At 53.3% G+C, this 26,354-nt stretch overlaps 1 protein-coding gene and 3 non-coding genes across 4 annotated transcripts in view; 2 read left to right on the top strand and 2 right to left on the bottom strand.

Annotated features, from left to right (window-relative positions):
• LOC135889538 (zinc finger protein 883-like) overlaps positions 1-26,354 on the bottom strand; it is a 124,700-nt gene that overhangs the window by 28,195 nt on the left and 70,151 nt on the right. The gene's annotated exons all lie outside the window — the stretch shown is intronic.
• On the bottom strand, positions 715-786 carry TRNAT-CGU (transfer RNA threonine (anticodon CGU)). The gene has a single exon. It is a non-coding gene; the product is annotated as a tRNA-Thr (tRNA).
• TRNAS-UGA (transfer RNA serine (anticodon UGA)) lies at positions 6,774-6,855 on the top strand. Its single transcript has one exon. It is a non-coding gene; the product is annotated as a tRNA-Ser (tRNA).
• Positions 19,624-19,705, top strand: TRNAS-AGA (transfer RNA serine (anticodon AGA)). Its single transcript has one exon. It is a non-coding gene; the product is annotated as a tRNA-Ser (tRNA).

The following is a 26,354-nucleotide window of genomic DNA, read 5'->3' as shown; positions in this document are numbered from 1 at the left end:
GCTGTGCCAGCCGCCCCCTCGCTTGAAGGCCCAGTGTAAGAAGAAGGAGGCCCGGTGCTGGCAGAAGAGGGTTTTGATTAATCGACCTCTGCGTTATGGGCCCAGCACGCTGCCCCTGTGTCACTCTGCTGGCTTTTCGTAAGCACCAAGCGGCCCTGGCTCCAGGCTAGTGCCCTGTGAGCTCTGGCACTGGCAGGAAGCGGTGCAGGGTGCTGGGCAGTAGCCCTGGCAAACCAGCTGCTGGTTGGTGTCTCTGTGGTATCCTGGGTCAGTGAGTTAATGGAAAGGAGGGGGGGTTTCTGCTCCCCCAGGGATGCCACTGAAGGCTCCTCGTGGGCTCCTCAAGGTCTGCTGGGAGCCGTGATGTCCCCCTATTGCCACCTCGAAGGCTCCTTCTTGGACACAGTGGGGTCACCTGCTGTCTGGAAGAGTGTGGGGGCCGCACTGCAAAAGTCCGTCTCCGAGCAGTCACACCGGAGACTCAGGCTTAATTAAAGTGCAAAATCTTCAGTTGGGTACTGCTGCCTCAGGCTGGGAGAGGAAGCCCTCACCACGCCCAGGCTTGCCTTCAGCCCAGGCTGCCAGAGGTGTGCCGGGGAGCTCCCTGGCAGGCTGCCACCTCAGCCACCTCTTGCCTCATGGCCGAGGCTCTTGGTGCTCTGCTGGTCACCGCCTCGCTTGAAGGCCCAGAGCGAAAAGAAACCAGCGCGGGCATAGCAAAGGATGGGTTTGATCCATCAACCTCTGGGTTACGGGCCCAGCACGCTTCCACTGCACCACTCTGCTGGTTTTTTGCCTTCTTTGCTTCTCTTCTTCAGTAGCCTTCGCCCGAGGGCAACGCTCACAGATGCTCTGTAAGGACAGAAAATCGTTTGTTTCATAGTAAATCTACAAACACGTGGTCAAAAATCCTCCTTATTTAGAATAATATGAAACCTGACCCTTGAAATGAAAATGAAGACCCTGGGTTTGATTGTTAACTATTCCTGCCCCCAGTAATAACACGTTTAGGGAAGCTCCACGTTATTAACCAATTGTTTATAAAATATATTTCATATTAAACTTGTTTTCAAGCAATAACCAAAGCTCTCTGATCTTTTTCCATTTCAAACAGTAATGATCCCATATTTACCTAGCGTCCAATGTGGGGCTTAAAATAGATCTCTGAATTAAAAAGCTTGTCTAACAACAAGCCTGGCTCGTGCAGGGAGGGAAGGAAGAGAAGCCCTCTCTGAGCAGGAGAGCTGGGAGCTCCAGAGCCCAGGAGAGAGACTGAACTGACCCCAGCCCTGGGAAGGAGGCTGGGGACTCTTGATTCAAGGGAGGAGGAGTGTGTTTGAATTCTGCAGGAAAAGCAGACGCTCAGGGCTGAGGGCCTGTGCTCAGCTTGGGACTGAGGTGGAGAAGCTGCAGGATTTATTAAAACGGGCCCCAGAAGGGGAATGCTTTGATTAGTTATCTGACTCGTGAGGACTTATTAAAGGGCCCTGAGCTGAAAGGGAAACTGAGGCAGAGCTCTGAAGATCCACCTCAGGTCACAAGACAATGCTTTGGAGGCCACTAACCCTGCTACAGGCTGGGTTACTAGGAAAAGATTGCTGATTGGCTGTGGCTCTAGGCAGAAATAACTTCCCCATTGATGGGGGGAGCTGTTGATCCCCAGGACAGATAGTAATGTGTCTTCCCCAGCTGAGGTCTGGATCCAGGAAAGTATCCACCGGCTCTGAGTTAATTTCCTCCTTCTCCCCACTGTCTCTTCTCTATTTTGTTGGCCAACACACGCTCTCCTTGTCTGCCTGATACTGTCTCCCTTCATAGGACATGGGCAGGTTTGTATCCCGACATGCTTAAGGACACAAGAATGGCCAGACTGGGTCAGACCAAAGGTCCATCTAGCCCAGTATCCTGTCTGCCCACAGTGGCCAATGCCAGGTGCCCCAGAGGGAATGAACAGAACAGGTGATCATCAAACGATCCATCCCCTGTAGCCCATTCCCAGCTTCTGCCAAACACAGGCTACGGACACCATCTCTGCCCATCCTGGCTAACAGCCATTGATGGACCTACCCTCCATGAACTTATCTAGTTCTTTTTTGAACCCTGTTATAGTCTTGGCCTTCACAACATCCTCTGGCAAGGCGTTCCACAGGTTGACTGTGCGTTGTGTGAAGAAATATTTCCTTTTGTTTGTTTTAAACTGACTGCCTATTAATTTCATTTGGTGACCCCTAGGTCTTGTGTTATGAGAAGGAGTAAATAACACTTCCTTATTTACTTTCTCCACACCAGTCATGATTTTCTAGACCTCCATCATATCCCCCCTTTCCATGCTGAAAAGTCCCAGTTTTATTAATCTCTCCTCATACAGAAGCTGTTCCATACCCCTACTCATTTTTGTTGCCCTTTTCTGAACCTTTTCCAATTCCAATGTATCTTTTTTGAGATTGGGCGACCACATCTGCACGCAGCATTCAAGATGTGGGCGTACCATGGATTTATACAGAGGCAATATAATATTTTCTGTCTTATTCTCTATCCCTTTCTTAATGATTTCCAACATTCTTTTCACTTTTTTGACTACCCCTGTACATTGAGTGGATGTTTTCAGAGAACTATCCACAATGACTCCAGGATCTCTTTCTAGAGTGGTAACAGCTAATTCAGACCCCATCATTTTCTCGGTATGGTTGGGATTATGTTTTCCAAGGTGCATTACTTTGCATTTATCAACATTGAATTTCATCTGCCATTTTGTTGCCCAGTCACCCAGTTTTGCGAGATCCTTTTGTAGCTCTTCGCAGTTTGCTGGGACTTAACTAGCGTGAGTAGTTTTGTATCATCTGCACGTTTTGCTTGGTCTTGGGAGCTTGCAATCTGGGAGGACGGGGAGGGGGGAGGAGAATCATGCGGGATCCTGGCAATGAGGGTGCTGGGGGCAGGTGGTCTGAGCACCAGCCAGCGCAGCAGCCGCCCCGCACTGCCCAGCTCCAGCTTCCGGCCGCCGACCTGCACAGGGGGTGGGGGAAGGAGGCGGGGCCTGCACTAAACTGAGGAGCAGGGACCAGGGCTATTGAAACAACTGCTGGCCACTGGGTGTCACTGCTCTTCTATGGGAAACACACTCTATGCATTACCCTGACTGGCCAGCAGGGGGGGCAATGCTTGGGGGCCCAGGGGCACAGCAATGTGCGGGGTCTTGGCCCCATCAGTTTTAAAAGGGAGGCTCTGCTGTTTCCATGGATACCTTTCATGTCACTGGCTCTGCTGCAGGCCCCGGTAAGCAATGGGTTGGGGGTTGCTGGTTAAAGACATTCGCTTTCCCCCATCCCCTCCCCATGCTTCCGGCCTGCAGGAGGGAAGGGCTGGCCTGAGAGCAATGTTAACATCATCCTGTCAAAGCTGTGGTGTGAGCCGGATGCCCCTGCCCTATGCACACAGCGAGCTGGAAGCAGCATTCTCAGGCCAGGGCTGGTCGGGCGCCGGAGGAGACGACACGCTCAGCCATCTCGGAGAGACCTCGGGGGAGGATGTGGAATCTGAAACTGGCTCCACAGGCGTGGGTGTCGCGGGCTGAGGAAGTGGAGAGACCTGGGGGCTGTCGGTACCTTACAAGTGACGAGCATTTTAGGCCCTGGGGAGGCTGGAGGGGAATAGAGAAGGAGGATCCAGTGAGCAGCAGCTGGGTGACACCTGTCTGTCTGTCGCTCGGTCTTCCATGCATCAGTTCCGGCCTAGCTACAAGTGTTCTCACTTTCTCTTTTCAGTTCCTAATGACATTGGGTAGCTGAGAGACTGGCCAGCCTGTGGCAGAGACCAAAAGAAGGAGCGGCCACCCTGAGCCCAGCCCTGGGATGGAAACCAGACAGAGATCTGCAGAAATTTGCTTATGGTAAGTATTGCAAGAGGGCTGCAAAGACTCTTGTCTGTGGAGAGAATTGGTTATGTTAGCCTGGGGGTCCCTGAGGAAAGGCCTCTTCATCTAACTGGGGCCTGGCAAGCTTGGGGGGCCCTTTGTGCCCTCTCAAGGAGATGTCAGTTGCCCGTGGTTGCTGTTGCCCGGGGACCCTGCTGGCTCCGGGGCCCAGCCCGGCCCCCCCACCCAGGCAGCTCTTACAGGCTGCGAGCAGTCGAAGGGCGGCAGCCGGGAGCTGAAGAGCAATCACAGCCCCAAGCAGCAGGAGGACTAGACAAGGCAGCACTGCGGCTGCCCACCTCATGGTACCAGCTAGCGCAGCAGCCGCCCCTCCCGCCTCTGGCTTCTGGCCTCTGACCTGGGCAGGGGGCGGGGCCTCAGAGGGGAGGAGGCGGGGCTGACACTTCACTGAGGAGCAGCAGGGGGTGGGGCCACAGAGAGTGGCAGGGACTCATGGCGAGAGGGGGACGCAGCTGCCACAATCTTCTATCTACTCCACCTCAGCCCCCGCCCCCAACTGGGAAGGGGCTGGTGCTGCCCCTGCTGGCCACTTCTCTCTGGGAAACACTCTTTGTGTATTACCCCGACTGGCCACCAGGTGTCACTGCTGCTCCAGGGCGGATGCGCTCTGTGCCCAGAATATCCCCATCCCCCGTTTCTTCCAGTACCGCATCCCTACGGCAGTTCCCTGGCCCCCAGTAGGAGAAATTCCAGTAATAAATAATTGGTTGAAACTTAATTCTGTGTATTTGTTAATTGGTGGGAGTGTCCCTGTGGCTGCCAGCACTCATGACTACGGGTAACAGGACATGCGTATCCTTGAAGTGTTTTCAGCATCAGGGCCAGAACATAAGAACGGCCAGACTGAGTCAGACCAAAGGTCCATCCAGCCCAGTGTCCTGTCTGCCGACAGTGGCCAATGCCAGGTGCCCCAGAGGGAGTGAACCTAACAGGTAATGATCGAGTGATCTCTCTCCTGCCATCCATCTCCACCCTCTGACAAACAGAGGCTAGGGACACCGTTCCTTACCCATCCTGGCTAAGAGCCATTAATGGACCTCCATGAATTTTTATCTAGTTCTCTTTTAAACCCTAGTTTAAACCCTAGTCCTAGCTTTCACAACCTCCTCAGGCAAGGAGTTCCACAGGTTGACTGTGCGCTGTGTGAAGAAGAACTTCCTTTTATTTGTTTTAAACCTGCTGCCCATTAATTTCATTTGGTGGCCCCCTAGTTCTTATATTAGGGGAAACAAGTAAATAAATTTTCCTTATTCACTTTCTCCACACCACTCATGATTTTATATACCTCTATCTTATCCCCCCTTAAGCTCCTCTTTTCCAAGCTGAAAAGTCCTAGCCTCTTTAATCTCTCCTCATATGGGATCTGTTCCAAACCCCTAATCATTTTAGTTGCCCTTCTCTGAACCTTTTCTAATGCCAGTATATCTTTTTTGAGATGAGGAGACCACATCTGTACGCAGTATTCAAGATGTGGGCATCCCATAGACTTCTGTAAGGGCAATAAGATATTCTCCGTCTTATTCTTTATCCCTTTTTTTAATGATTCCTAACATCCTGTTTGCTTTTTTGCCTGCCGCTGCACTCTGCGTGGACGTCTTCAGAGAACTATCCACGATGACTCCAAGAGTGTGGGCAACAATGATCTCTACATTCCCAGTTCATATTAATAACGTCACAGCAGCCTACAGAGAAGTCTCGTCCGTTTCTCCCTTGCCGCTTCGGCGGATTGAGAATTAAGCCCGAGCCCCCAGCATGGCTAGGTCGGGGTTGTTCTGGGCTCTGTGGGGGGAGGGCTCAGCTGGGAGAAGGGGCAGACTAGGGGAGTTTGTCTCTGATATATAAGGGCTTTGTCAGCAGGAAGCTGTAGGTCACATGCTGGGGGTGACAGTGGGGTTTGAGCTGGGGCAGCAGCAGCAGGGGAGCAACGTGTGTGTGTGTGGGGGGGGGGCGTCACTTCGTAAAAATGAACCTGCCAAGCCTCTCCCTCTGCTGCAACAAAAGCCTCATTTATCTCCTAAACTCCCCGCCATGAAAATCTCCACCTCTCCCCCGCGCTGAGAGACCCCCTCACTCCCATGGAGATTTGTAATTGTTCTAACTCTTCCTTGGCCTTGTCCAAACAATTTCCCCAGAAAAATTATCAAGGACATTTCAAATGAGAAAAACAAAACAAAACAAATGAAAACAAATGAAAGCCAAAAAGCGGTGCCCCCAATTTTTTTTTACAGCGTTCCTGGGCTGGGCTGCTGGCGGTGCGCTGTCACGTGCGGCTCAGACTACCTCTCCCAGCGCAGCGGCTGCTCCACTTCTCCCGCCTCCCAGGCTTGCGGCACCAATCAGCTGTTTGGCACCGCAAGCCTGGGAGCGAAGGAGAATTAGAGCGGGGGCGGCGTGCTCAGGGAGGAGGTGGAGCAGAGGTGAGCTGGGGTGGGGAGCTGCCGCACGGCTCCTGGGGGGGGGGGAAGCTGCTGCGGGGAAGGGGCGCCTTAGGGCAGGGTGGGGGGCAGGGAGCTGCCACAGGGCTGGTGGGGGGTCGCAAGGAGGAAGTTTTGCCTAGGGCACAAAACTTCCTTGCACTGGCCCTGCGGTCCAGACATCCTCATTCACATCAAGCTTCCAGTTCAGAATCATTTCCCATTCCCGCTCTGTGGGAGGGGAGATGTTTCAAAGCGCTCTCTGTGCGACTGCACATGGCTAAGCAAAGAGAACAAACCCCAAATCCCCCCTGTGCTTTGGGAGCCAGGTTTGCTGTGTGAATTCTGGATTTCAGATGACTTCAAGCCTGGGCATTGTGATTATTTACCAGTTTCTGTGGCATTAGTGGAGTGTTATTCTCTCAGCTGTGATGGCCGAGTGGTTAAGGCATTGGAGTTGAAATCCAATAGGGTTTCCCTGCGCAAGTTCAAATTCTGCTCACAGTGAGGCCGGTGTTTTAGCCAGTCTCTAACCCGGGCAATACCTCTCTACAACCCCTGAGACACTCTCAATTCTCTCCCCACCCCAAGTAAATCTTGTTCTGCTCCTTTCATAGAGATCCCTGGGACACCACCTCACACTGTGTCTCAGGTGTCAGGCAAACTCTCAGCACCTGAAGCCTCTGCCACTCACCTAGCGCCCCATAGATCAGCCATAGCCCTGGCTGCTGCTCCTCTCTCTAGAGTGTGAAAGGAGCCGAGTCAATACAGCCAGAGGCGCCGACTCCATGGGTGTTATGGGGCTGCAGCATCAACAGGGAAAAAAATAGGTGCCCAGCGCCCACTGGCAGCCGCCCCTGCACGTCCCACCTGCCAGCAGGCCTGGCCGACAAGCTCCTCCTCTTCTCCCTCAGCACCTCCAGCCTGCCAGTGATCAGGTGTGCGGGAGGAGTGGGGAGAGGAAGAAATAGGGCCAGCTGGGAAGAGACTGGATGGGGTGGGGGTTTGGGGTCAGGGCCTGAGGTGGAGCAGGGTCAAGCAACCCCTGGGAACTCTTAAAGTCGGCGCCTCTGACTGCAGACGCCTTCCCTGAGTCTGAGCTACCAGGATCCCAGCGACAGAGCAGGCGCCACAAGTCTCAGCCTCCCTGTCCCACACATGGCTCTGGGCACCACCAGGAATAATTTGGCTCCTGGCACACAAGGCAACTTAAAAGCTGAGTCCCTGGACAGCAGCTCAAACCCTGGCCCCTCCCATTAAGAGCCTGATGCTCCTCGGACTGAGCTAGCCCAGCTTGCTAAGAGCCTCCACCCCTCCTCTTTTTCTCCACGGCCACTGCCAATTCCTCCTCCTCTTCCTCCCTCCTGCGCCTCAGGGTCACTAAGGCCTGTTCTACACTACGAGTTTAGGTCGACTTTAGCCGCGTTAAATCGAATTTAGCCTGGACACGTTCACACGACAAAGCCCTTTCTTTCGACTTAAAGGGCCCTTTAAACCGGTTTCTTTACTCCACCTCCGACGAGGGGATTAGCGATAAAATCGGCCTTAGGGGGTCGGAATTGGGGTAGTGTGGACGGAATTCGACGTTATTGGCCTCCGGGAGCTATCCCACAGTGCTTCATTGTGACCGCTCTGGACAGCACTCTCAACTCAGATGCACTGGCCAGGTAGACAGGAAAAGCCCCGCGAACGTTTGAATTTCATTTCCTGTTTGCTGAGCGTGGAGAGCACAGGTGACCACGCAGAGCTCATCAGCACAGGTAACCGTGATGGAGTCCCAGGATCGCAAAAGAGCTCCAGCATGGACAGAACGGGAGGTACGGGATCTGCTCGCCATACGGGGAGATGAATCAGTGCTGGCTGAACTCCGAAGCAGTAAACGAAATGGCAAAATATTAGAAAAGGTCTCCAAGGCCATGAAGGACAGAGGCCATAACAGGGACGCACAGCAGTGCCGCGTGAAAATTAAGGAGCTAAGGCAAGCCTACCACAAATCCAGAGAAGCAAACGGAAGGTCCGGGGCTGAGCCGCAAACATGCCGCTTCTACGCGGAGCTGCATGCCATTCTAGGGGGTGCAGCCACCACTACCCCAACCGTGTGCTATGAGTCCCTCACTGGAGAAACACACAGGGAAGCGGGTTCGGGGTACGAGGAAGATGAGGATGAAGATAATGTAAATAGCTCACAGCAGCAAGGAAGCGGAGAAACCGGTTTCCCCAACAGCCAGGATATGTTTATCACCCTGGACCTGGAACCAGTAACCCCCGAACTCACCCAAGACCCTGGGGGCACACAGGGGACCTCTGGTGAGTGTACCTTTGTAAATATTACACATGGTTTAAAAGCAAGCGTGTTTAATGATTAATGATTAATTTGCCCTGGCAATCACGGCCAGTACAGCTACTGGAAAAGTCTGTTAACGTGTATGGGGATGGAGCGGAAATCCTCCAGGGACATCTCCAGAAAGCTCTCCTTCATGTACTCCCAAAGCCTTTGCAAAAGGTTTCTGGGGAGGGCTGCCTTATCCCGTCCGCCATGGTAGGACACTTTACCACGCCAGGCCAGTAGCACGTAGTCTGGAATCATTGCATAACAAAGCATGGCAGCGTATGGTCCCGGTGTTTGCTGGCATGCAGACAACATCCATTCCTTATCGCTCTTTGTTATCCTCAGGAGAGTGATATCATTCACGGTCACCTGGTTGAAATGGGGCAATTTTATTAAGGGGACATTCAGAGGTGCCCCTTCCTGCTCTGCTGAACAGAAATATTCCCCGCTGTTAGCCACGCGGTGGGGGGGAGGGGTGAAGTGATCATCCCAGAGAATTGGGTGTGTGGGGGAGGGGAATTAGTTGGGTTTGTGCTGCACGTTAACCCTGAAACCGCAGCCCCTCCTTTTACATTGCAAACCCATTTTAAATGGCCAACCCAACGGGTGCTTGGTATGGTTAATGAGAGCAGTACTGTTTTAAACCATCCCCACATGTTAACAAGGTTAAAAAAGCCAAAAGACTGTGTCTTACCATGGCTGCCTGCAAGCTGAAATCTGTGGCCTGGCACTGCGTGAGTGATCTCTCACACCAAACCGGCAGGCCCTCAATATAAGAAGAAAAATGCGACCTTGTAACGAAAGCACATGTGCTGTGTGATGTGAACAGCAAAATTTAACGTGAAAGAGTGTACCCATTGTTCTCTAAAATATATCTTTTTTAACCACCTCTCCCTTCTCCTCCACCAGCTGCAAATCTTTCTCCTTCACAGAGGCTAGTGAATATTCGAAAGTGGAAGCGAAGGACGCGTGATGAAATGTTTACAGAACTACAGACTGCCTCCCACGCTGACAGAGCACAGCAGAATGCGTGGAGGCAGTCAATTACTGATTATAGAAAAGCCCAATATGAGCGAGAGGAGAGGTGGCGGGCTGAATCGCGGGCTGAAGAGCAGAGGTGGCGTGCTGAATCGCGGGCTGAAGATGAGAGGTGGCGTCAGCTTGCACACAGAAGGCAAGAGTCGATGCTCCGGCTGCTGGAGCATCAAACTGATATGCTCCAGCGTATGGTTGAGCTGCAGGAAAGGCAGCAGGAGCAGAGACCGCCGCTACAGCCCCTGTGTAACCAACAGCCGTCCTCCCCAAGTCCCATTGCCTCCTCACCCAGACGCCCAAGAACACGGTGGGGGGGCCTCCGGCCACCCAGTCACTCCACCCTAGATGATTTCCCGAGCAATAAGTGTTAAAGTTTTAATGTTTTAAACTGTAGTGTGTCCTTTTCCTTCCCTCCTCCCCCACCCATCCCGGGCTACCTTTGCAATTATCCCCCTAGTTGTGTGATGAATTAATAAAGAATGCATGAATGTGAAGTAACAATGACTTTATTGCCTCTGCAAGTGGTGCTTGAAGGGGGGAGGGTAGGGGAGGGTGGGGTGGTTGGTTTACAGGGAAGTAGAGTTAACCGGGTGGGTGGGGGGGGCGGAGATTTCATCAAGGAGAAACAAACAGAAGTTTCACACCGTAGCCTGGCCAGTCACAAAACTAGTTTTCAAAGCTTCTCTGATGCGCACCGCGCCTTGCTGTGCTCCTCTAACCGCCCTGGTGTCTGGCTGCGCGTAATCAGCGGCCCGGCGATTTGCTTCTACCTCCCACCCCACCATAAATGTCTCCCCCTTACTCTCACAGATATTGTGGAGCGCACAGCAAGCAGCAATAACAATGGGGATATTCTTTTCGCTAAGGTCTGAGCGAGTCAGTAAGCTGCACCAGCGCGCTTTTAAACGCCCAAATGCACATTCCACCACCATTCGGCACTTGCTCAGCCTGTAGTTGAACAGGTCCTGACTCCTGTCCAGGCTGCCTGTGTACGGCTTCATGAGCCATGGCATTAAGGGGTAGGCTGGGTCCCCAAGGATCACGATAGGCATTTCAACATCCCCAACTGTTATTTTCTGGTCCGGGAAGAAAGTCCCTTCCTCCAGCTTTCGAAACAGAACAGAGTGCCTGAAGACGCGAGCATCATGTACCCTTCCCGGCCAGCCCACGTTGATGTCGGTGAAACGTCCCTTGTGATCCACCAGGGCTTGCAGCAGCATTGAAAAGTACCCCTTGCGGTTTATGTACTCGGTGGCTTGGTGCTCCGGTGCCAAGATAGGGATATGGGTTCCATCTATCGCCCCACCACAGTTTGGGAATCCCATTGCAGCAAAGCCATCCACTATGGCCTGCACGTTTCCCAGAGTCACTACCCTTGATATCACCAGGTCTCTCATTGCCCTGGCAACTTGGATCACAGCAGCCCCCACAGTAGATTTGCCCACTCCAAATTGATTCCCGACTGACCGGTAGCTGTCTGGCGTTGCAAGCTTCCACAGGGCTATCGCCACTCGCTTCTCAACTGTGAGGGCTGCTCTCATCCTGGTATTCTGGCGCTTCAGGGCAGGGGAAAGCAAGTCACAAAGTTCCATGAAAGTGCCCTTACGCATGCGAAAGTTTCGCAGCCACTGGGAATCGTCCCACACCTGCAGCACGATGCGGTCCCACCAGTCTGTGCTTGTTTCCCGGGCCCAGAATCGGCGTTCCACGGCATCAACCTGCCCCAGGAACACCATGATTTCCACATTGCTGGGGCCTGTGCCTTGGTCTAGGTCCATGTCAATTTCCTCATCACTCTCGTCACCGCGCTGCAATCGCCTCCTCGGCTGGTCCTGGTTTTGCTTTGGCATGTCCTGGCTCTGCATATACTCCAGGACAATGCGCGTGGTGTTCATAGTGCTCATAATTGCCGCGGTGATCTGAGCAGGCTCCATGATCCCAGTGCTAGCTATGGCGTCTGGTCTGAAAAAAGGCGCGAAACTAGTATCTGAAGGACCAGGGGAAGGAGGGAGGGGCGAGTGACGACATGGCGTACAGGTACAGGGAATTAAAATCAAGAAAGGTGGCTGTGCATCAGGGAGAAACACAAACAACTGTCACACAGAATGCCCCCCCCCCGCCCCCAGAGATTGAACTCCTAAGCCTGGGTTTAGCAGGCCGTTGATTTGACAGAAGGAGGGGGGAAGGAAATGAATACAGAACAAATCTATTTTTTACATCTTAAGCCGACTGTGCAGCATGACTGATAGCCCTTGGCATTTTCTGGGTGCTTGGCAGCAAATACTGGGCGCTTGGTAGTTAGCCTTCAGGCCTATTGCACGATCTGATACCCACTGCAGTATGATGACGATGGATACCAGTCATAATATACTATCTACTGCCAAAAGGCAAGGGGTTGCTGCTGTGTAGCAATGTAGCCCCACGTCTGCCAGCCCCATGTCTACCAGCACCCAGATTGCCCTCGGCCTTTTCTGGGTGCTTAGCAGAAAATACTGGGCGCTTGGCAGAAAATAGCATACTACGACTGATAGCCATTACTGTCAAGACAGTTCAATAGGACAGAGCATGTCTGCCCAGGTGCCCATGATTGACAGCCACTGCTGTACAACAAGGACAGTTACCAGTCATAATAAACCATCTACTGCCAAAAGGCAAAAGGTAAGGGGCTGGTGCAATGCAGCCCTACGGCTGCCAGCCCCACAGCTACCAGCACCCAGATCATCAATGAAGGCTATCAGTCATGCTGCATTATCTACCACCAAAAGGCAGTTAGCTGCTGCTGCTGTGTAGCAATGCAGTCCCACGTCTGCCGGCACCCGGATGACATATGGTGACGGTGAGCTGAGCTGAGTGGGCTCCATGCTTGCCGTGGTATGTTGTCTGCACAGGTAACCCAGGTAAAAAGGCGCGAATCTATTGTCTGCCGTTGCTGTGACGGAGGGGGAGGGGCCTGACGACATGTACCCAGAACCCCCCACGGCACTGTTTTGCATCATTCGGGCATTGGGATCTCAACCCATAATTCCAATGGGCGCCGGAGACTGTGGGAACTGTGGGATAGCTACCCATAGTGCAATGCGCCGGAAGTCGACGCTAGCCTCGGTACTGTGGACGCGGTCCGCCGACGTAATGCACTTAGAGCATTTTATGTGGGGACACACACAATCGGCTGTATACAACCGATTTCTATAAAACCGGCTTCTATTAATTTGATCTAATGTCGTAGTGTAGACATACCCTAAATCTCTGCACCTAGACAGCCGGCCCCCCCGCTGCACCCCAATCCCCCGTGCCTGAGCCTCCCTGCCAAAGTCCTGCACCTGGCTCCAGAGAGTTAAATCTCACATCTCACTGGGATCTTGACTTCTTGTGCCCAGAGAGTCTCGGCCCCCCTCAGTAGATGACCCGAGGAACACAGTGTCCGTCTTTTCCAAAGAAGTGCTTGGAGACGCTTTTCTCAAGTGGCTTTTGACCATGTGGCCTAATGGATAAGGTGTCCAAATTCAGCTCAGGCCACTGAGGGCAAGAGTCCTTTTGCAGTTGTGCTTGTGCAGTTTTCCCTTTGTGCTGAAAGTCCTGCTCCCTTCAGGGCTGGAACCTCTTCTTGGCTGCTCAGGCCAATGCTCGGGCTTCAGCTAGAGCCCTGGGAAGGAGTTGGGGGTTGGGCATCACAAAGGCTGGGGCATGAGCCCCAGGTGCTTCCAGTCTAGCCTTTGCCATTCCTGATTTGCCAAAGAAAATGGGCGGCTGCCCGGGCTAGTGTGTGGAGCAGTTTCCCTCTTCCAATTGTGCACCTGTCCCTGTGCTTGAGGGGACTTGCTAAATAGCGCCTTGGGAGCCTGGGTGTTTCTCTGCTTCTCGCCAGCTGGGGAAAAGCCTCTTGGGGTAAAATCTCCTGTCCCACTGCAAAAGTGAGCACCGTGAGTGGGAACGGTAAGAGGCCCCACTAGGGGGGCTGGCCCTGCTTTCCTACAGTCTTCTGATGTTGGCCACAGAGCATTAGCAGCCGCCCCACATGCTGGCCTGCAGGTGGCCTTCAGTGGGAGTTTGGCATGGCAGGGAGCAGGCTGGCCGGGTGTCTTGTTGCCTGTCTGCTGGCCACTTGCCTCGCCCTCAGTTGCTCTGTGGCTTATAAGCCTTCCCTTGGAGCTGTGAGCACCAGCCGCCTCTGCTCTAGGTGCCCAGAGGAGGAAAGGTGTGCTGGGCTCCAGCCTGGGACTCTTCCTCCCTCTTGCCTATCACTGGCACTCCTTTCTTCAAGCGCCATGTGGGGAAGAGGAAAAGTGTGGCAGGAAGCACAAGGGCCAAACTTGTGGGCATCAGGTGAAGCAGCAAGAATCCCAACCACAGGCAGCCATAGCCACTTCCAGACCCCAACCCATTGCGGCCATCCCAACCAAAGACCTGGCTCCAGTGGGCAGGCATCACCCAGCACAAGGGAAACAACTCACTCTTATACAGCTATAGACAGGAAAGCACTTTGAGCACCAGGTCTTTACCACAAGGTCTCACTGAAATTTGAACTCAGATTGTAGGATGCAGAGTCCTGAGTGCTGACCATTACACCATAGGACCAGCTTGTGTTGTTTTTTCTGGACATCAGTGACCCTCATGGGGCTGGCTCGTGTAAGGGATTGTTGGCCCTTTACTAAAACTTAGTGGGGTTTTTGGTTGGCTAGTTCCCAGTACCAATAGGAGGGGGAAGGGCCAATGGGAAATCAGGACCCTGAGACTGACAGTCCCCAGGGGCAATGGTCACCAACTGGTAGGGAACAAGTGAGAGTTTGCTGATGGAGAAAAATTACTGGTGAAAATTGGCAAAGCTGTGGAGATTTTGAAAAGTTCCAGTGAATTTACACATGAAGATACAAACAGAGAGACAAACACAGAGAGAAAGAGAAAATCACACACTGCACAGGCCCATACAGACATAAACAAAAACCCGACACACACACACACACACACAAACAAACCCACACAGAGCCATATACACATAAGGGAAAGCCACACAAAACATAGAAAGAACAAATCCACACCAAAAAATACAGCAAAAGCACAAAAACCACATACCAAAAGAATACTAAGAAGTGCCACCGGACTCCTTGTTGTTTATAAGCAAAAAACGATATTCATGCAAAAATCATACACACACGCACACAAAACTATGCAAGGCATCCACCAAAATCACACAGGACCCACATGCACATCAACACGACAGACAAAAAACAAACCAACATACAGAAAGCCAGGCAGGGTTTGAGTCTCACAGCGAAGAGGGTGGCACAAAGGTGGTTTGGAGAGCAAAGATTGAGGGGGAGTCAGGGGGTGAAGAATGACAGGATGGGCCGTGCTCTGGGCTCTGCATGACCCCTCCTGACACAGGCGGCTGGTGGAGAGCAGAGCCTGGTCGATCTGAGGAATCTGCCCATCTCTCTGTAAAGGAAGGGGACCTCGGTGTCTTCTGAGCTGGAATTGTATTTTCTGCAGGACAAAATGATTGGCAGAAACCATTTGCTTAAAGAAAACTAGTACTCCAGGTGAGGTTTGAACTTACAACCTCAGCATTACTCCACACAACACTGCTCTATATGTACCATGCACTAACCCATTGCACCACTGGGGCCCACCTTTAATGGCTTGTCTCCTTGTTTTATGGATGGATTAGGGGTGTGTGTGGGGGGGAGTACATTAGCTAAAACAAATCCATATTAAAGGCTGCAGGATGGCAGCAGCAGAGGTGGGGAGCCTCTTTCCATGTGATAGAGCTGGGTCCCTCCTTCAGCTGCCAATGGGAAGGTTGGTGCTTTGAGCCCATCCGGTGCTGGAACGTCTCATGGGTGAAATTAACAAGACTTTTGAGGAGGGAAGGGAAGGGAAGTCTTTTCTATTCCTGCCAAGCTCCATTGGTCTCCTGTGGCCCTTTCGGCTCTCTGCTCCCCTGCTGGGGAGATGCAGAGACAAGCCCCCATTGGGTGAGTCACCGAGAGGCTGTGTCCAGTGCAGTGTGTGGGGGTAGGGGTAGGGGTAGGGTTGGATTGGGCTCAAGGCAGGGCCGGCTCCAGGGTTTTTGCCGCCCCAAGCAGAAAAGAAAAGAAAAAGCCGCTATTGCGATCTGCGGCACTTCGGCAGCAGCTCCACCGCGCCGCTTCATTCTTTGGCAGCAATTCAGCGGCAGGTCCTTCCCTCAGAGAGGGAGTGAAGGACTTGCCACCGAATTGCCACCGAAGAGCCGGACGTGCCGCCCCTCTCCGTTGGCCGCCCCAAGCATCTGCTTGCTGGGCTGGTGCCTGGAGCCGGCCCTGGGTCAAGGGGAAAAGGTTCTGTATGACAGTGTGTGGGGGAGGGAAGGGTGTGTTGCTTAGGATAGAAATGATGGAAAACACAGGGGTAGTGACAGTGAAGCCCCGTGTCTGACTGTTATGCCCCTGTGTGGCACTGCCATTCACCTTCCCCTCCTATGGTCTCATCTTTCATTGAATCCAGCATTTTTTCACCGATCATCATCACAGAGGTGTCCCACACACCTCAAATACAGAGTGTCCCTCTTAAGACGCCGAGGACTGGAACTGATTTCAGCTGCTGGACAGCTCTGCTCGGTTTTTATACATTTGCACAGGAAAATGCTGAGTGTTTAAATTCATTTCAAGCCCCCCCCCCCTTCAGCAAACTCCTGAACACACTGGAGATGGGTCTGGAAATCGATTTTCATTCGAAAAAGTTTTTAAAGGGAATCACTTGGATTGGAACTAGGAACCCATCGCCCTGCAGGAAAATAGTCAACCACTGAGCTATTTCTTTCAACAAAGGGTGTCAGGTATAGCCCAGAGCAGGAACAGTTTTTAATCGGGGGGTTAGTAAACTTTATCTCTATACAAACCCCACAGCTTATAAAATCCCCAGCCCCGCTCTGTGTCACCAGAGCACAACAACAACTCTCCTTGGAGCACACACGGCTCCCCAGCTCCGTGCCCGTCAGCCTCTCCAGCATTGCTCCAATCCCTGGAAGGGACAGGGCACCGGTAACTAGAACCCCTTCATCCCCATAGAATTAATGCCCAAATAATTCCATTTCGACCAGAGACGCAGAGCTCCTCTGAGCGTCAGCCCTGTCCCTGTGTAGCTCCCCAGCAGTGAGTGTGGCCTATAATGCAGAGGTCACGTTTTTATAGTTTGAACATTTGTGGTTCTCTGGTAGAATTATTGTCTCTCATACGGCAGACCTGGTTTTTATTCATGGCCAGTGAAGAGCTGAGTATTATTGTCCAATGTAGAAGTTACAGAATTTAAACTAGGAAGAAGGGTCAATTTCCCCATCATTTCACCCCTTTACATCCGAACATGATGACTTTCTGAATGACCCGTCGTCGTTCAACCAGAAGATGTTGGGGGGGATGTAGGAATCACTGGGGAATTCTCTCGGCTCTGTTATGAATCGGGTCAGAGCGGATGTGCATAGTGATCTAGTCTGGCTGTAAAATCAATGAACCAACACCAAATACGGTGTTAAATTAATCTTCAAAATGGCTGTTCCCCATCCAGACCCCAGCAAAGGGCTCTCCAAGGAAGGGGGCTGGTCAGGAAGGAAAGAAGGAAGATGTCCTCCTCTCCCTGGAGGAATTGGGCTCTGCGCTTTGGACAGGAAGGAGGGAAGGAAATGGCCACACAATGGCACCAGAGCCGGAACGAAGGCACTAAGAAATGAAACACAACAGGCTGCTTCTGTGCACATTGATTCTGGACAGTGAAGGACCCTGACTCCTGTATCATGAAAAGCCAAAACGCTGTTTCTTTCTACGGCAGGGAAGACCAGGAGAAAAGAGTTGCAATAACTGCTGCCTGGTTACTTGTGAATTCTTTCATATTATAAAGAAAATTGTAACAAAATTTGTCTGAACTTGAGCTGCCTGTTATTAAAAGCTGGTTCCCCAGTTCAGTTCCAACGGCTCTGCTAGAAACACCCCCAGGTCCCTGCTCACCCCAGCGGGAGCAAAAGAGAAACCCCCAGTGGGCGCTGCCCTTAGCCCCAGGCTGCTGTCACGGGAGTGGGGGAGGGGACTGATTGTTCGGTGCTGAGGAGGGAGCCAGTATAGGCCTCTGGTGTCTGCTCCTAGCATCTGCCCAGCCCAGTCTGTCCTCTGGCCTCCGCTGCTGCCCCCTCCACGCTCTAGAGTCAAACCTGCAGGGCCCCCAGGGGACAGAGGCTGGGGCAGGGCAGCAGCCTGGGTTGGGCTGGGGAGATACTGGGAGGTCTCGTTCCCCCACAACTGGCCTGGCTCCCTTCTCAACAGCAAACCAATCAATTCCACCCCCCTCCCCGGAAACATCAGCCTGGAGCTAAGGGCAGCACGGGACGATTCCCTTTAGTTCCCACCGAGGCATGAGGGAACCCAGGGCGTTTCTGACCTGGGGAAACCAGCCGTTAATAACAGGCAGCTCAAGTTGAAGCTAAGTGTTTTTAACATTTTTTACAACACTAAATAACCCTTGAATCCTAGTGTCACCATCCATTAAATTGCTTCAGCCTGGTAGTTTCCCAAGTGCAAAACTAAACAGATCTTCAAATACAAGGGAGTGGAGATCAGTCAATGTTCAGAGTCATCCCACATAAAAGAACCATGTTGTGGTTCATGCTGGCCCCATCCTGTGCCCATCACCTTTCCCTCCTCTCCCTTAAAAGTTTTGGTATTTTGCACAGAAACTTTCTTCCCTCAGGACAGACCTGGGAACCAGGGATGCCAGCCAGACAAACACCTTTAAGAAGAGGCATCCCTCTCCCTGTCACAAAATGATCTCCCTCCTTTAGTTCAGTGACAGCCTAAATTGTTCCTTATCCCGGCAGAGCCGGAGGATTGAAAACAGCAACATCAAACCCTGTGTAGCTCACAGGAATGAACACAAACACTCCCTGGTATCTGAGGAGATGTTTAGCTTTACCCTTGGTCACCTACAAGGCCAAAGGGAAAGGTGCTGGCACCAGATATAGAGTGAAACACGACACATCATAGTTATGCCCATAGTGACTGCAAAATCTTTTTATATACTTCTTATTGTCATCAATGTATTATTTTCTCTGGAGTCTAGATCTTGACTATACCTTGACCAAGAAATTTGTATCTTGATAAAAATTATCTACTACCCCTGGTTAATGCAGTGGACTTGACACCCACTGGGGTGTCCCTACACAGGTACAAGTATTAACAACAATGGCTGCCTTTTAGCCATAGTTTTTAATCAGGGCAATACATTGATACAAACCCCTGTTAAATCATTTCTCAGCCCGAGTCCTTCACCCACATTCCTTAGGGCATTTCGCCACCATGTGGATGGTTAATTTCCCTCAATTTCACACAGAGACACAATTTCCTTTGCACAGATCCATGATCAGCAAAATCTTCCTGTGTCTCTGGTCTGAGCCAGGGCGTTCGATTCCAGTGAACCCTTCTCTCCTGCAATGGCGATGGTCAGACAGAGGGGACATGGCACCCGCATCCCTGCCAGGGAGATATTGGCTCAGCTCTTTCTTTATGCTGCTGATGTTAGTCTATGAAACATCAAGGGTGGAATGCAAGGCTGAGTTCATGCACCAACCCCCTGAAAAATGTCCATGCCCCAGAGAAATCCTGCCCCCTGCTATTGGGATGATGGGCTGGAGATTTGAATGGGAAAGGGACTGTCTGAATTGTCAGAGTGGGGAATGAAGAACAATCTACAGCAATGTCATTAACACAAACACACTCTCATCCTGCTCCAGCCGGAAGGGAAATGGGCAGGAATTCTCGCTGTTCAGCCATGGACACACTTACACTGATGCGCAGCCGTGAGTGTGCTGGGGAAGCTGGTCTGAGCAAACAAGCTAAAGTGACAATTCAGTGAGAATAGAATCATCATGTAGTAAAACAACCATATGTCAAGTAGTTGTGGCCGAGTGGTTAAGGCGATGGACTAGAAATCCATTGGGGTTGCCCCGCGCAGGTTCAAATCCTGCCAACTACGGAAACACTGGACTGTTATTATTACTGTGGTGCGAACTGGAGAGAGATCTAGTTTCACTCTGTCTACATTTAAAACACTGCTATAGCACTTTGGACTAGACAGTCTGGACGGGTTTTCCCATCCCTGTAATAGCTGCATTGACAGAACAATTCTTCCTTTTATTTAGCACTATCTAACCAGGGCTTAGGTCACCTTAACTATACTGGTTGGGGGGGGGGGATTTTTCACACCCTGAGAGACGTCGCTCTGCCAGTTAAGTGCCCAGCGTACACCAGCCCTTAGATCCCTCTTGGTATTTCAATGCAGGCACTGACCTGTGCGAGGAAAACATCAGCTCACAAAGACAGAGACTGAATTCCCCACATTTAATCTCTCTGCACTTTCCAGAAAGTCACAAAATTCAATTCATTCTTGCTAGGACAGAGAAAAAAAAATTGACACTAAGTTTTTGGCTTGGTTAAATAAAATTCAGTGTTTAATTAATATAGTAAAAATATGTTCCGATTCTTCTAAATAACACCATAACGTGAAATAAGAACAGAGACAAATCTTGTCAGTGACGACTAATTTCGCAAACGCTCTTCCCTTTATTAATTTCCACGCTGCCCCCAGTGGAGGTCTGGGCACCTCCAGTGTCACTGCTCTGCATTCCCCTTCCCCTTAGAATTGTTCTCGGCCATTCCCAAATGTGGAACATTGGGCAGGTCAGAATGTGACTAGTGACCCCGGCTCCTTCCTGCCCCTGCTCTACATTGCTCCACAGCAGCGTCTCCCCCTGCAGAGTCACCCCAGCCCTGCAGTGCAGCCCCCAGGGTTCAGCAGGGCCCCCGGCAAGGACAGTGGGTGCAGCTAACAGCCCGGTGTGCCTGGCAGTGAGGCAGGGGCAGCCCGAGGCTGGAAACTGAGTCAGCTGTAAAGAAGCAACACCCCCCACAAGTACAGAGATTGAATTCCCCAACGTTAACATCATGGCACCCTGTAGAAAGCCACACGGGTCAGTTGTATTTTCACAGGGAGATGCAAAAATCAGGTGACACCAATTTTTAAGTTTGAGTAAATAAAGTTGAGGAGATAGTTATTAAGCTCGCAAAAATATGCCAAAGATCCCTCTACATAACACCTGAAGGTGAGATAGAAACAGAGACAAACCTTGTCAGCAAAGGCTAATTTCCCAAATGATCCTCAAAATGTTACTAATTCCCATCTGTTCTCCACAGGAGCTCTGTGCAGTGTAACCGTTCTGCAGGCAGCTTCCCATTAAATGCTGTTGTGGGTCATTCCAGACCTGGACATTCACGTATTTGGAGTTGCATAACATAGGTCAACTTAGCCCGGTAGTGTAGACCTGCCCTTAGGCTGTCTCCACTTAAAACACAGCTGTAGCACTTTGGAGTAGACAGTCGCTACAGTGATTGGAGGGGTTTTCCCATCGCTGTAGTAGCCAGATTGACAGAAGAATTCTTCCATCTACCCAGCACTATCTATGCCAGGGCTTAGGTCAGCTGAACTACATTGGTTAGGAGGGTGGCTTTTCACATCCGGAGAGACGTCGCTACGCCAGTTAAGTGTCCAGAGTACATCAGCCCTTAGATCTCTCTTAGTATTTCAGCACGTGCAATGAACTGTGCAAGGAAAACTCACAAACTCAGAGATTGAATTCCCCACATTTAATCTCTCTGCACTTTCCAGAAAGTCACAAAATTCAGTTCATTCTTGCTAGGAGAGAGAAACATTAAGTGACACTAATTTTTAGGCTTGAGTAAATAAAGTTATGGGTTTAATTAATATAGTAAAAATTAGGGCTGTCGATTAATCACAGTTAACTCAAATCTACGATCATAAATTCAAGTCTATGACCATAAGCAAACCCCCCACCCCAGAGTACGCTGGGCAGTGTCCTTCGCCTCAGTTTCTCACCTTGTGGTGTGACAGGCCAATCCAATGTTCCTTTAACAGACCCCTCCGCTCTCCTTCCACCAACCCCCGCTCCCCTTGGCCAGCAAAGCCCCAGGGGTGAGGGAGGGAGGGGAAGGCATCGAGCGATACCTCAGCTTCTGCTGCCACCACTCCCTCAACGGGCTCTCGGTTTGCCCTGTTCACTCTGCGTTGCTGCCGCTCCACGGCATTGTCCTTCACCCTGCTGCTGAGAGCTCCTGTGTCTCCACTTCCCCTGCTGCCACCTGCCTGTCTCCTGCAGCCTCTGCGCGGCCACGTAGTGGGGGAACCTCGCTGCAAGTGCAGACTGGGCAGCCTTTTTCATTGCAACACCATGGGCGGGGCGCGAACTGCCAGCTGGGGGAGACTAACCCTTTTCCCCGCCCCTTCTGCCCGAGGCCCCGCCCCTTCTGCAAACCCCACTGGAGCCCATAGCCCCCGCACTGCAGCTGCCAGCTCCTGCCCCAGCTCCATCGTGCCCCCAGCCTCCCTCCCAGCTCCAGAGTGGGTGGCGCAGCCCCAGCTTCCCCAGCCCCGGAGCCCCAGGAGGGCGGGTTACGCAGCCCCGACTCACCCTGCCATTGACTCGCGTGGCTCTGTGCTCCGTCAGCCGGGGCGGGCCAGGCTGCGGATGTGACTCAGGCTTGGGCAGCATGGCTGCACTTCCCTGACGAGGCATGAGGCAGGCCAAGAGCTGTGTGCAGTCTACAGGGAAGTGGGAGGGAGGCGTCATCGAGCCGGCGTGTCTCGGCCGTTTCTCCCTTGCCCCTTGGGCGGAGGCGGGAAGGGAGCGAAACGAGCCCAGCTGAAGGCTTTGCGCTCGGCCTTGAGGATTAAGCCCGAGCCCCCAGCATGGCTGCTGGGAGATGGGTTTCTGAGTCGCACCCAGCTCCTCTTCGGGCCACCAGCTGAAACTGCCCTGCTCCAGATGTTCAGCCTTCAAGGTTTTGTTCTAATTTGTGTTCCTGCCCTTTCTCCCTCTGACAGACTCTAGAGGCGAACAGGAGCCGATTGAGCCGCCCACAAATCACGTCTCAGGTGAGACGGCAAAGCAGCTGTTGCATGGGAAGGAGGAGACAGAAGGGGCAGAGCAGTATGTGCCGGGCTGTACCAGCCACGCATTGGATCGGGAGGAGTTAACCCCATAGTCTAGGCAGAGGAAGCCAAGGCCCCCACCCGCAGCCCTGCTGGACATGCTACAACTGCAGCACCATGTGAAAGGGAGCAGCCCAACTCAGTCTAGGCAGATGCGGAAAATGGAGGATGCCTGTTACAAGCTCCAGCTCAGAAGCTGCTGAAGCCCCTGACTGCAGAGCCCCGAGGCGCCGAGACCCAGGCGCATCCCCAGGCGCTTGCAGACGTGCAAGGGAGATCGGAGTCTCTGGGAGTTCCCCAGGCCGGGAGCCCGGAGACCCCCAGCCCAGGGCCTCCAGACATCTCGTAGGAAGTAGCCCGGGGGGATTAGCCATTGTCCTGAGTGACGTCAGCATGTTTTGGTTGGATCCCCATTGACTCAGTGGCAAACACACTCACCTTGACAAGGCCCTGGGCTAGGACCCGGGACCCCTGCCCTGGCCGCCATCCATCCCTGGGTGCTGGCCCAGCTCCCCAATGTGCCACCAGGCTGCACAGCCCCAAGAGGAGGGGCAACCATGTTAACTCTGAACGCTGGGCCACACAGCCCTGCAAGGAAGGGCAGCTGCACTGACTCTGGCCGTTGGGCCACACAGCCCCGAGAGGGAGGGCAGCCATTTTCACTCTGGCCATTAGGCCAAACCGCCCTGAGGCTATAAGTGCCCGAAGGTCTAGGCCAGAAGCCGCCGATCTCTGGAGCTCAATGTTTGCTGCCCGGCAGCATCGCCCTGGGAGACCCAACACAACACTGCGTGGAAGAGGCGTCTCGTTCAAGGATGATGTAATAGTCCGGTGCGGGGGTCGCGCCCTCTTAGGGGCCGTCGGGCGCCAGGCCGCTTCACTGCACGGCCAAGTCAGACCTCGTGTCCGGGAGGTCTAAGGGTTCCGCCCCTTAGGCAGGGGCTAAACAAAAGGCTCCCTGCCGCTGCAAGGAGTTCCAGCCCTCAGGCAGGGCGGGACAGTGGACCAGTCCTAAGCTCCGGTTCCTTCAGCCGGAGCCGGGGACTTACACAGTTCAATAAGCCCGAAGGCTAGCTCAGAGCGGGGTGATACCCCCGGGGTTCGAAAAGGGGCTCAGGTCCTTGTGGGGGGGGGGAGCTGAGCACTAACCAATAGTTCAGGGGGGGCTCAGGTCCTTGCAGGAGGAGCTGAGCACCACAAACTTCGTAACTCCAGTCCCTCAGTCAGGGAGTGAGCAGGCAGGTAATGGCAACCCAGGCCCTAGGTCAGGGCGGGGCAGCAAACAATCAGCCCAGGCCCACAGTCAGGGCTGAGCAACAGAGTCAGTAATTCCGCCGAGGCCCTCAATCAGGGCGGGGCAGCAAACAGTCAGTCTAAACTCAGGCCCTCAGGTAGGGCTGAGCAACAGAGTCAGTAGTCTAAGCCCAGGCCCTCAGTCAGGGCGGGGCAGCAAACAGTCAGTCTAGGCTCAGGCCTTCAGGGAGGGGCTGAGCAAACACACACGCAGTTCAGGGCTCAGGCCCTCAGGCAGGGACTGAGCAAACACATACGCAGTTCAGGGCTCAGGCCCTCAGGCAGGGAGGAGGAGAGACTGCCACCCGGCGTGGGGGTGGCAGGGGGGAACACAGGCCCACCCACTCCACTGTGTTCCAGCCCGGGGCCCTATCCGCAGCAGTCCGTCTGCCGCGGGGTCAGTGGGGATCCTGCCCGCAACACACTGACATAGGCTCGGGGTCTGCTATCCCCGGGCTACTTCCCATCTCCTCCTCCATGGGTACCTGCTCCTCGCTGGGCTCGGCAGCGGGGTCCCACACCATGGGCTCCTCGGGTTGCTGGGGGTTGTCTAGGTCGGGCTGCTCCTCCGGTCTCGGGTCCGGCTCAGGTCCGGGTGGCTCCTCGGGGTACCGTGCTCGGGGCAGGCTCGGCCAGTCCACCTCGGGGTACCTTCCTTGGGGCAGTCTCGGTCGGTCCGCCTCGGGGTACCGTGCTCGGGGCAGGCTCGGCCAGTCCACCTCGGGGTACCTTCCTTGGGGCAGTCTCGGTCGGTCCGCCTCGGGGTACCGCGCTCGGGGCAGGCTCGGCCAGTCCACCTCGGGGTACCTTCCTTGGGGCAGTCTCGGTCGGTCCGCCTCGGGGTACCGCGCTCGGGGCAGGCTCGGCCAGTCCACCTCGGGGTACCTTCCTAGCGGGAGGTTTGAGCGGCGCTGGGTATTTGAGTGCCTGGGTCTGGGGAGGCTCGGCCCGTCTGCGTCCAGGTACCGGGCTCGGGGTAGGCTCCGTCTCGCAGGAGCTCGGGCCGGAACGTCTGTCCTCTCCGGCCGCTCGGCTCCAACTGAGTGTTGGGGCCGGGCTTTTATACTTCCTGTCCCGCCCCTTGACTTCCGGGGGGCGGGAACAGGTGGTGGTAGCTCCGCCCACCTGAGTGGCGGCTCTGGCTCTTCCCCCTCTGGGGTTGGCTCCGCCCACCTGGGTGGCTGTTCTGGCTCCTCCCTCTCAGGGGCCGTCGGGAGCCAGGCCGCTTCACTACAGATGAGTTTTGCAGAAATCGTGGCCTGGACCTTCGGGCTACACCTGTTCTGATTGGTGCACATTTCCCTTCTGAGACGCCCTAAGGGGGGGAGTGAAACCCTCGCCCATTGGTAGAGGGCAGTGCGGGGACTGCTTAGAGGGAGCATGGGATCCCCTTGCGGGCAGGTCACCCCAACCACACCATTTCCCCTATTTGGTCAAAGCCCCTCCTGGGTGGTCCTACAGGGCTGACGCCCACTTCGATTGGTAGAGGACAGTGGGAGGAGTTCTCAGAGGGGACATACAACCCACTTCCGGATGGGTCACCCTGCCCCCGTAACTTCCCCCGATTGGTCAAATCCACTCTCGGGGTGACCCTACGGGGCTGATACCCACTGTGATTAGTAACCTGTCCTGTTCACCAGCATGTTTGTGGCCCTGTGTGTCACAGGGAAGTAGCCTGGGGTAATAATGAATCTTTTGATTTAAAATGGGCACTTGTAGTTACAGACAAAGGAGAACTTTACAAATCCGCTCTATTACACTGTGCACAGAGATGGTCTGTACACGTCACTACTGACTCTGACCATCAGGCCACACAGCCCTGAGGCTAATTGCCCGAAGGTCTAGGCCAGAAGCCGCCAATCTCTGGAGCTCAATGTTTGGCTGGATCCAGAGCTGGGACAAGGAGCTTGCGGGTGTGGCACTCTGTAATTCATGAGTGACTAGTCCGAGTGCTCCTGTACTGAGCAGGGAGTGATTGCACATGCTAAAGGCTGTGTGACCAGGCCAGGAGTGGATGTCCTGACAGCAGAGCAGTGTCAAAGGCGCGCCAGGCTAGAGAACTAAGGGGCCATGGCAGTTCAACAGCCCAGACCGGGATTGTACCCTGGGGATGTCCTGGTGGCGCAGCCGTTAGCAGGGTGTTCGCACAGCGTGTTCTTCGGAGTGAAGTTTGCACTTTAAGCGCTGGTGGAGTGATTTGAAGTGACACTCAAGTGTGGTGGGTGGAAACAGTCCGAGAGTTTACAGTTTTATTCTTTCTGTTTGCTTCTTTTGGGAGAGGGAAATAGAAACAGAAAAACAGAAAAATGAGCGATGTTTTGCAGAA

This window comes from Emys orbicularis, chromosome 15 (assembly GCF_028017835.1).
Source record: "Emys orbicularis isolate rEmyOrb1 chromosome 15, rEmyOrb1.hap1, whole genome shotgun sequence".
In the NCBI taxonomy this organism is placed as follows: Eukaryota; Metazoa; Chordata; order Testudines; family Emydidae; genus Emys; species Emys orbicularis.
The sequence above is the reverse complement of the archived record's forward strand: the minus strand, read 5'-3'. Positions and strand labels throughout refer to the sequence as shown.